The 11611-nt window shown below is 52.5% G+C and overlaps 1 pseudogene; it reads left to right on the forward strand.

Annotated features, from left to right (window-relative positions):
• The first annotated feature begins 8622 nt into the window (after positions 1-8622).
• On the forward strand, positions 8623-9569 carry LOC122153031 (annotated as a pseudogene).
• Positions 9570-11611: the final 2042 nt, after the last annotated feature.

The raw sequence follows: 11611 nt of genomic DNA on the forward strand, positions 1-11611 counted from the left end.
GCAACCAGCTTGGGAGGACACCGCAAGGAGTCACCAAGTGTCCTCATGGTGGCATCTCCTGAAGTCAGCTCAGTCCCCACCCTCACGGGCTGCATGGCCCAGAGCCCCACAGCTTCGAGGAGAGCTGGGACACGGGTTCCCATGGACACGTCTGTGTGGGAGGCCCCACGAGCTCCGCGCTGACCCTTTAGCTGAACCTCCCACCCCCAGAGTGCCTGACAGCTGCAGCAGCAGCGGCACAGGCGCGAGGAGAGACGAGCAGACGCGCCTGAATGGCCCAGCTGGGAGAGGCCAGCAGAGAGACAGCCAGGCACTCGGGACAGCCTTCCCCTGTCCCAGCTCTGCCCACCACCTCCCAGCCGGTGACACCACAGGGCAGTCACCCTCAGCCCCTGTGCTGCACGGGCACGGGGCAGGAGAGATGCCCTTCACCTCTTCTTGGCACTCAGGGGGGCGAGGAGGCTGCTGGTGGGCTGGACTCCATGGCTGTGAGGGCAGAGGCTCTGCTGGGTGGGAGAGAGAAGGGGAGAGATGTCAGTGTCACAGAAATCAGGAATGAAAACTCCTTCATGTGGGTTTAGCATTAATGAACAAGCATTACTTTATGTGGCTGGGGACATGAGGGAATCATATCACCTGACATGTCCAACGTACATTACAGTAGCCAAAACTTATATCACTGTTCATCTAAATTCCTAAAACTCATTATCATATATACATAGTTATTAGGCATGCAGTTTAGGTCCCCGAGGGGCTTCCATGGGGTCATTGGTGGTCTCTAGCAGTCTGTGGTGTTTGGAAAGGAACCCTTATAGAACATTTCCTATATATTGGAATTGGACTTCATTGGTTTATGTATGCACTTCTTATCTCCAAACTAGATTCAGCTAGTTCATTCTTTTTCAGAGCACTTTAATCTCCAAGGACAAGGGCTTCTCATTAGGAGTCTCCCAATTTACACACAAAGCCTCTCCATTTAGGCATTCCCCATGAGTTGTTTATCACAGTTGCCTAGCTGAAGGACCTCTGTGCGACAGACAACGTGTTACAGGTGTTTGGCTGATTGCTTAAGTTCTTACGCTACCCTAAACAACTGTTTTTTCTTCACCCATTTTCCAAAACAGGGGAAGGGATCTGCACTGCAGGGCATGGCTAGAGGTGCCAGTAGATCCCATGAAACAGGATTTCTGTTAAAAATCTCACTCCCTGCCCACATCTCTGCTGCCTGGAGCTGTGCCTGCTGGCTTCCTGGTTTTTTGGTTCCCATTTCCTGCTCTCACAGACCCCATCCCAGCTGCTGCATGCTCAGCTCTGCCCTGCAGACACCTCCTGGGGCAGGGCACTGCCCAGGACCTTCTCTGTCCTTCAAAACTCAGGTAGGAATGGCAGAGAAAACCTGCCTAGCATGCTACTGGTGATGCTGGTGATCTCTAAACCGTGGGGAATTGCTCTGATGCTCCCAGATTCATTCACCTCTCAGTGAAACAGATCTGCATTGTCAGTACCTTCTCCAAACCAGTGAGAGTCACTCCAGCTTCTTGCTCTACCCAGCCAACCCAGAGTAGCAAACTGAAAGCACAGGCTCCTTCCCTTGCAGCTGAAGCCTCCCTTTTTTCCCATCTTGCTGGATTCCCCCCAGAGCAGTCCAGGCTGTCAGCAGGAGCTGTGGGCAGCCCTGACCCACGCTTCACCCCCTCAACAGCACAATGACCCTGCCCTACCAGGGGTGCTTGTGATGAAGGACAGCCCGGGGTGCCCCTGGCTGCACACCCAGCTTCACGCTCCTGCAGCCGTGCCCAGGAAAAGGGAGATGACATGCCCCGTCCCCCCGACTGTTCGGCAGATAATCACTGCTCCAGAGAGCATCAGCCCTGGGATGTGCCAGCTCTAGAAGGACCCTCCCAGAGACTCTACCAGTTCCCACCTGCAGCCAGAGACTTACCGTGTTAGGAGCTGTGATGATTTGTCCCCCAGTGAACTCTCAGCATCCTCCCACTGCACACTGTCTTACATCCCTCTCACTTCTCTCCTCTCCCCTTGTCACCCGTGGGCAGTGCCCTCAGCCCTGCCGTGCTCCGCAGAGATGCTGCTCCCGGGCAGAGCTGTCTCTCTCCAGTGCTTCCCACTTGCCATCAGCTCCTCCTGCCCCCGGAGCCCGGCCCATCCCAAGGCACAACTTTCTCTACCCCGCTGCTGTCCCTCGAGAGATCCCTGGTGCTCGAGGACTGAAAGCTCCCGAAAGGCAGCGGGGCCACCCCTGGGGATGTTTCTGAAGTCATCTGAAGTCATCACCAATGTACCTCTCCCAACAGTGGAGAGAAACTGATTAAAATATGGTCTGGCCTGATAAAGCTGTCAATGCATCTGTCTGGAAAATCTAATTTTCCTGTCCAAAACCAAAAAAAGGATGCATAGGGAGGGATAAAGAAGGAATTTGTTTCCCCTGTGCAGGGCAGGAATTCAGCTGAGGCAATGTGGGCATCTCATCCAGAGCTGGAAGCCCTTGGGCTCAAACAGGGTTCAGCTAACCCTATGCACCCCACATCTGACATGATGGGGCAGCTTCTGGCATCTTCTCACAGAAGTCACCCCTGCATGCCCCTCTCCCCGCTGCTAAAAAAAACCTTGCCACTTAAGCCCAATACAGGTGCCTGGTCATCCTTCCTATGATGTGCCCTCAAATACTCCAGGGTGTCTTTAATCTCAGGGTATGACTGCTGCTTGACATATTCAGTGTGTTTTAACCACTGGAAAATGGTTATTGTCGGCCTGGCTTGCACTTCCGACTCTTTAAAATCTTTTTCACTGGGTCTTGTGTACATGACAAAGACTTTGAGGGAGGGAACACAGAAACAGAGGTGGACGGGACTGAAGAGGACTTACCAGGTGATCAGGGTAGATGTATGTTATGTCCTTCTCATGTGTGATCAGTGCTAGTAAATGCCTTGTGGAGTCGATGTCATCAGGACCTGGTCATAGTCAGACAAACTGTGCTCCTTTTCACATATAACATCCATGGATATTTTTATCTGCCCTAATCTGTAGAACTTCCACAAACAAAAATAATTTCCATTTCTTAGGACAGGAATCACCCTGTTTTCAGAGAAACAATTTAAAACCCAAAGTGAAAAATACTCGTTCACAGAGAGGTCCAAAAGATCTGGGTGTGACATTTAACAAGTGGGTCAATCGGAGGAGCCTCCCAGGGTGACCTTGCCGACTGAGGGTGGGGGTTTCTGCTTCTGGGGGTCTGAGAGTCCTTATGGGATGCCAGAGAGAGCACTGGGGATTGTGCCAGGCTTGCTGTGGCATGCCTAGGAAAGAACCAAAGGTAGGGAAAGGGAAGGACCAAGGTGGTTTGGGGAGAAAGAAGCATCAGAAAACAGGGGGAAAAGGGGATGAAAGGAGCTGGTCATGTGGCTGGTCAGTATATTGGTTTATGCACACCATGCAACTGAAAGTCTGTCCTGTCTTCTTATGAAATTCCATCCTTCACAACTTTCTGGGGTGAGGAGATGTCTGCTCTTGGTACAGATAGAGGTCCAAGGGCCCATCCCTGGAGTGGGAAGCACGAGTCAAAGGGGCTCATGCACCTTCAGGGCCAGCAACTGGAGAGATCAAGCTGTGTGCATGTGTCATGTTGGTGGGTAAGTCAGTGGGTGGAACCAGTAGTGTACATCAAACCAGATTAACCAGTAAGTAAGAGAGTCTTGGGAGCCAGGTATTTAGAGAAACTATGTCTGCACTAGAGCCTGGTGAGCCCAGAGGATCTGTGAGTTGGTTGCTTGAGGGAGAAAGTGGCTCAAAGCAGCACCTGGAGAAAATGTGGGGTCTTGCAGTCAGGTACTGATAAGGCCACAGGTCTGGACCTGGAGGGGAGGTTGTCCTTGTGTGAGAGAGCAGCAGGAATGCATGGAGCTCTGCCTGGGGACTAACAGTGAGTTAGCTGAGAGCTGATAGGCCAGGATCAGAGGGCAGAACAACATGGGCAGCACTGTGGGAGGATGGGTGGATTTCTGCTCCAGACCTCTTGATCAGGTAGATGAGGCCTTCTTCAGACAATTGGAAGGAGCTTCATGCCTGCAGGCCCTGGACCTCATGGCAGACTGAAACTGTCCCAGCTGCCTCTCTGAAGAGGTGCAAGCCACCCAGGAGGATTTGGAGCTCACTGGTGACATCTTCCTGACAAGGGTGACTGAGGAGCCAGTGAGGTGAGGGGCCCTGCAGCAGGACTTGATACTTGCAAACTAGGAAGAGCAGCTCAGGGCTGTAACAATCAAGGGTGAGAAAGTAGAGTGTAGGATGCTGAGAGAAAGGAAGAAAGCAAGGGGCAGGACATCAGGAGAGCAGGCTTTGACCTGCTGAAGGACCTGCTTGGAAGAATCTCATGGGATACAGCCCTGATAGGAAAGGGGTGCAGAGAGCTGTTTGATGGTTAATGATCTCCTCTTTGCACTCCAGAACAGTCCACACAGACATGGAAGTCAAGAAAAGGTGGCAGGAGGATGGCATGGATGAAAAAGGAGCTCCTGACAGAAACCAAGCATGAAGAGGAAGGACAGAGGAGGTGGAAGCTGACTGCATTCCAGGCTCAGCGGTTCTGTGATGCTGTGCTGGAGAGAGTCATTTGAGTGTGCGTGTGCTTGTCTGTGCGTGGAGGAACTGGGGGGATGAGGGAATCCTGGATCCAGGTCCCAGACAGCTGGAGGACCTCAAACCAGCTTCTGGAGAGATCCTTATTGTTTCAGTCTCTATACAGGTATATATTTTCCACTAACACGGTCTAACATACAAACAGCCCAACTGTCATTTACCCTTTCTCCACTGACCCTGACTTTGCTTGTTTTGTGATCTCATTTGGTGTTTTGAAGCTTGTGTTGATGGTAATTCCTACCTGGGGCTGTAGAGCCCTGCAGCTCCTCAGGCTGTTATTACGTGAGAGACACCATCACCATCAAGGTGAGCTATCTGCACAGAGGCACTAACAGCTGACCAAATGGAGCTTCAGCCCAGGGAAACCTGAGAAACTCTGGGATTCTGGCCAACAGAAACCTCTTGAGGTTTACAAGGAGAAGTGTCCAGTCCTGCATTAGGAGAAAGAATAATCTCCTCATTTATCAGGGCAGGCTTGGACCTGACTAGCTGAGCAGGGACCCTGAGGAGAAGGGCCTGGGCACTACGAGGGACACCATACAAGACAGTGGTGCATGCTGACCACAAACAAGGCTACCTGCATACAGGTCTGCACTAGGATGAGCATGGCCACCCAGACTATCCTGACGGTTGAAGTGTGTTTCAGAGATGGTGGAGGTTTTTCTCTAAATCGGGAAACAACATGAGAAAGAATGGTACATAGTGAAGCTTTTGAAGTTGAGACTGGACATGAGGATTTTGTGTCACACTGAGTTACATGAAGCGTCCCTCCAAGTGAAGTACAGTAGGCCACCCAGAAAGAGTCTGGATTAGCCAAAGCTTTGCATTCCAACCAACAGCCCATGAGGATGGAGAGATATCAGTAAGGGTAGGAAGACTGTCAAGTGAGAGCAAGGCTGGTAAGCACGGTGGATGTCCCCAGCCTTCAAGAAATCAACTGCAGGCCTACCAGGAGACACCTAATCCTTACAGCACTGGAGCCTCATGGCTGTAAGGCTGGGGGAGATGAGGACAGGGGATTTCTCCCCTGAGATTCTCCAGGGGAGAAAGCTGGGGGGATGAGGACAGCCTGCAGGGGAAAAGGCGCAGGGCATGCAACCACATAGGACAGCCTGTGGTGGAGATGACAGAGGGCTGTGGGAAAGCTGAAAGCCCCCAGTAAAGTCAACCCCATCATCATTTTAGCTTTGGCTGTTGTCCCTGCCACTGATGACTGTGAGGAGGCACAGTCCCTTGCAGCACGGGGGCCTCATGGCCTCCTTGTGCATCCTCAGGAGCCTGGGAGGTGCACATCTCCATACCCCCTACCCCAGGAAGAGCCCTGAGGAATGTGGGAGGGACAGGATCTCCCTTCCCAGGGGCTGGGGGTCGTGGCTTGGCCATTTGGTTAATGGGCACAAGGCCTGGCACTTTGCCTTAATGCAACACATTCAGGTTTACTTGAACATCAGAGACACCTTTCCCTTGCTTTTCTGAAACTGTTGTCACTGCCTCCAAATTTCTTCTCTAACCGGAGCCTGGGGAGGCTTTGTCAGCAGTGGCCCTCAGTGGGAGCCATTAAAACCACAAGAAACTTTGGAGTTTCAATTTAACTCTGATTTCTTCAGAGGTTTTTCCAGGTTCTTCTCAGTGTCTGAGGTTTATGGAGTTGGCACCAAACCCTCCTGAGGGGTCATTAAAGTGCCTTGGGCTGTTGCTGTGGTGCTGAGCTGGGCCGGGCTCCTGGGCCGGAGGGAGCTCCTGGCAAGTGGGCAGCGCTGCAGAGAGACAGCTCTGCCCAGGAGCAGCTCCTCTGCAAAGCGCAGCAGGGCTGAGGGCACTGCCTGCAGGCACCCAGGGCAGAGCAGTGAGGCACACACAGCTTCAAGGCAGCCTGGGCTGGGAGGCTGCTGAGAGCTCCGAGGAGGAGAAAGTGTCAGGGCCCTGGCCACAGTAAGTCTGGGGGTGCAGGGCAATGCAGCTGCAGCTCGGGGAGGGATCTGGGGAAGGCGGCAGAGCCGCCAGGAATCTGCCTCCTGCCTAGAGGAGGAGGAGGAGGATCTGCTCCCGGGGCTTCCCTGGTGCCCCCTGCGAGGGCCAGGGCATGAGGGCTGCCTTCTGGCGGGGCCGGCTGCAGGGGTGTGCAGCCGGGTGTGCAGGCAGGGGTGCCCAGGGCTGTCCTTCCCAGCAGGGTCCCTGCACCCCAGGGGGCTGTGTGCTGGGGCAGGGACTCTGCCCTGCCAGGGTCAGCACTCAGCCTGCCCGGGGAGCTCCCCACGGTGCTGTGGGGAGAAGCTGTGGGGGGAAGGAGAGACCCCCATCACAGAAATGACAGTGCTGCTCACAGCTCCAAATCATTCTGAGGATTTTGCAGAGGGTCCTTCTGAAGAAGTATGTCAAGACTGCACTTGAAATGCAGCGACTCTTTCAGATTTCTTTTCTTGTTTGACTGGGTGGAATGGTTAGATTATTTTTTTATTGTGGAGAAGGCACTCAGATCCCTTTTCTCATTAGCACTTTTCTGAGCTGCTCCTGAGACCCTGAACACACAGAGCTGCCCCTGGGCAGTGTCCTGCTGCCAGGAGGGGTCTGCAGGGCAGAGCTGAGCACACAGCGGGTGGGATGGGGGCTGGCAGCACTTACAGGGAGGAGATAAGGGGACACAAAAGCAGGTCCCAGCAGGGAAAACCCCAGGTATCAGAGACATGGACAGGGAGGGAAAAGGATTTGCTCCCAGAACACCATGGGAGGGGGGATTTGAGTTCCTCCCTGCCAAGTCCTTCAGTTCAGATGCCTTCCATGGAGCAACCCCCTGCTCTCCTCTCTCACTCAACACAGCCTCTGCCCTGAAGGCCATGGGGCACCTTTGCAGCAGCCTCAGCCTTGAAGAGGAAAATTTACTCAATACCTAACTGCCTGTCCCTTTCTCACTCCAGCAGTTCCAGCATTCAGGAATTTCTCCATTTTTGCTTTCCTGTATCTACTCCTCTTACTGTCATCCCTGGACTTACTGGGATGGGGGTACAGGGTTAAGCTGCATTTCTGAGCCCAACCCTGCGGGTCCTGCTGTGCAGATGTGTCCATGGGAGTAAAGTTTGCTTATAATCTGTGGGCTCAGGGGAAAATAAGGACCTAATTCTCTCTTCAGGACACCTTAATTTTAAGACACTCAACTCTTGCTCTGAGGGGCTCGTGCTGGGCTGCAGGTTTCTCTCCAGGTGGGCAGAGCTTTCCCAGGACATCTCTGTGTTATCCAGCAGCCCCAGGGAGGAAACACCTCAGTGCTAAGGCCATGGAAATGCTGCTGGGCATCTGCACACAGGCAGCTGCAATGAGCCCTCTGTGTCCCTGGCTGGGAGGGGAGAGCTGAGATCCTCCTCAGTGTGATGAGAGGGGCTGAGGGCTTTGGAGAGCTGTGCTTGGAGACTGGATTCCTCTAGTCCCAGCAGTGTCCAGTTTCTTGTCTGGGGAAAATCTGTCTATCATCATCCAGCTCAAAGTGATGCCAACACAGAGCAGAGGAAACCAGGGTTGATGGACAGAACAACTCTCCTCACTCTGAACTGCAGGACAGACCCTTGGCCTCTCAGGACCCAGAAGTTTTCACTAGGAGTGCAGCAGAAATGCCAAGAATTTCAGCCTTAAAACCACTCCTTGTGTGGTGGTACAACTAGAACAGTCTGAACAAAAATAATCCCCAGAGGTCTGCCCTGCAGTCAGGTGAATTGTTTGCAAACATGCTGAAAACCTCTTTGGAAACATGACTGAATGTAATCTCAGATCACATGTGTTCCGATTTATCTGTGGTTGTCTGGCAGGACAGACTCCTCCAGAGATCACAGCAGAGCCCCTGCTCCATGGGGCACCCTCAGCCAACACCAACCTGAGCTCACCGGACGGACTGGCCGAAGGTCTTGGTTAAAAGGGAGAGGCAGTTGCTGAGAGATACAGAGTAGATTTTATCTCAGAGAAGTCTACCCTAACTTTTCAATGTATTTTCCTCCATGGACAGTGCCCAATGACCAGTGGAAGCAAATTTTCAATGACAGCTCCATCACCAAATTTCTCCTCCTGGCATTTGCAGACAGATGGGAGCTGCAGCTCGCACTTCTGGCTCTTCCTGGGCATCTACCTGGCTGCCCTCCTGGGCAACGGCCTCATCATCACAGCCATCACCTGTGACCACCACCTCCACACCCCCATGTACTTCTTCCTCCTCAACCTCTCCCTCAATGACCTGGGCTCCATCTCCACCACTCTCCCCAAAGCCATGGCCAATTCCCTCTGGGACACCAGGGACATCTCCTACCTGGGATGCGCTGCACAGCTTTTTCTTTCTCTTCTTGATAACAGCAGAGTTTTCTCTTCTCACCATCATGGCCTATGACCGCTACGTTGCCATCTGCCAACCCCTGCACTACGGGACCCTCCTGGACAGCAGAGCTTGTGTCCACATGGCAGCAGCTGCCTGGGGCACTGGATTTCTCTATTCTCTCCTGCACACTCCCAACACATTTTCCCTACCACTCTGCCAAGGCAATTCCATAAACCAGTTCTTCTGTGAAATCCCCCAGATTCTTAAGCTTTCTTGCTCAGATTCCTACCTCAGGGAAGCTGGGCCCCTTGTGGTTAGTGCCTGTTTAGCATTTGGGTGTTTTGTTTTCATTCTTTTTTCCTATGTGCAGATTTTCAGGGCCGTGCTGAGGATCCCCTCTGAGCAGGGACGGCACAAAGCCTTTTCCACGTGCCTCCCTCACCTGGCCGTGGTCTCCCTGTTTGTCAGCACTAGCATCTTTGCCTACCTGAAACCCCCCTCCATCTCCTCCCCATCCCTGGACCTGGTGGTGTCATTTCTGTACTCGGTGGTGCCTCCAGCAGTGAACCCCCTCATCTACAGCATGAGGAACCAGGAGATCAAGGATGCCCTGAGGAAATGATAACAGAATGATTTTGTGAAAAAATAAAGTACCTGTCTTCTGTAAACCACTCATATTTTAAATCATTACATCCCAGTGCATAATCTGTAGCTTTTGTTGTTTTTTTGTTGGGGTTGGGTGGGCTTTTTTGCTTTCTTTAATTTACATGGTGTTCTCTACAAAGAATTGTCATTATTTGACCTTTTTCTAATAATGCAACTATCAAGATTTTGTGTGACCTAGAGACTGTGTAAATTAGGACCTGTGCTTCCTTTCTGTTTAAACAAGATAAAGGATGCTGCAGCAACATGTTTCTCTGAGATCATTCCTCCAAGGCCATCTCCCGACCTGCTGGGTTAGTGCGTGTGTGCAGAGGTGGATGGGAAAAGCACTACGGCACAGTAGTGCTTCCAAAAAACACAACCACTTGGTCTTTCCAGTGCTGCTCATTTTCCACTTCCACTTTCTGCTCCTGAGCCCTTGTATTGGTCTAAGATATGAGTGGTTTTGTGCCTTGGTCACTGTCCCATGGTGTGGCAGTCCTTTGACCGCAGGTAGGGACAGGCAGTGGTTACATCCGTGACAGAGCTGGCCTTCATGACAGCGTTTCCATCAGACAAGGGGATCTCCTCAGGGCAGTGCAGGAAGGCTCAGGTCTTCTTCCAGAGTTGCTCTCAAGACCATGCCCAGGAAATTGTCTGGGAGAGAAACCACCAGTGAAGTGTGGAAGTGTGTGCATGTGTAGGGTGGGGGCTCACAGCAGTGTTCTTGTACAGCCAGGCTCCTGTGAGAGACCTGAAGGACCAGGAAAGCATGGGCTGGGCTGTGTCTGTGTGTGCTGGACACCCCGGGGAAGCAGCCCCAGGGCAATTGCCACAGACCAGACAATAACAACCACCATTTCCAGCATGGACCTCTTACCTCAGATCAGATAGGTTTTTCATACTTCCACAGAAGGACAACAAAGGACTAGGTCAGAAGTCCGTGTTTGTATTGTACAGACAAAGCATAAACCTGCACATCATGTGTGAGCGGTGAGATGAACCAGAGTGAGCACAAAATCCACCAGCTATTCCTGGGGTTGCCACGAAGGTCTGTGGCACAGACCATCTCTTGGGGTCACTTCACATAGAGACTGACATCCCCTGGGAAACCCCCTGAATGCAGCACTGGGAGGTGCTTCCCTGAACCATGGTCCCTGAGTCCATTCCTCATGTCTCGGGGCATCTCCCACGGGTGCAGAGAAGGGCGAGCACCGCAGGGCTGAGGTGCCTCCCAGCCTCTGGGGGTGGCAGCAGGAGTTCAGAGAGACACTATGGCTCCTGCAGTGCACTGCCTCTGCGTGTGCAAGGGAAGGACTCGTGTCTCTGAACAGCCCTGTGTGTAAGAGGAGTGCCCGAGGCCAGCTCAGCTGTGGGCACCTGACAGAGCCCTGACACTTCTGTGTGTGACTGCAGGAACAACCCCACCTTCCCAGTGAGACTCATCTCAGCCTCCTTGGACATGTTCATTGCAAAAGCCTCTGCCTGCTCCATCACCCTTCCTTGGCTGTCTGGCCCCTGCCTTCAAATGCACAGAATGAAATGAGCTGCCCTGGGGAGCATCTCACCTGCGCACTCAGAAGGGGTTCTGCAAGCATGAGCGACGCTGCCCTTCAGAAGAAGGCATTTCTCACCTTTCAGAAGGCACAGAGCACATCTAGGGAGTGTGAATGCACTCAGAAACACATGTTCATCTTTCACCTCTCTCAACTTCTTTTACAATTCTTTGAATCAACTAACAAAGAAACAAAAGTTCTTCCTTGTAGGTACCACCTCTGCTCACAGCAGTGTCAGTGCTGGTTTTGGCACTTTTTGCAGGTGCTGAGTGTTTCCCTCTGGTGGCTACATCCTAAGGACAGTACCAGGCTGTGTGCCACCCACTTCTCTCTGCAAGATTCCCAAACTGGCAGGTCTGTGCTGAGAAGGCAGCTGTATCTTGGCTAGGGGTATGATGTCATCTGCAGTCATCATGTCATTCTTGTCCCAGATACAGTCCTGTGGCCTCCTTAGATAGTTTGACAA

The sequence above is a fragment of the Tyto alba genome, unplaced genomic scaffold, assembly GCF_018691265.1.
Source record: "Tyto alba isolate M040663 unplaced genomic scaffold, T.alba_DEE_v4.0 Super-Scaffold_15, whole genome shotgun sequence".
Classification (NCBI taxonomy): domain Eukaryota; kingdom Metazoa; phylum Chordata; class Aves; order Strigiformes; family Tytonidae; genus Tyto; species Tyto alba.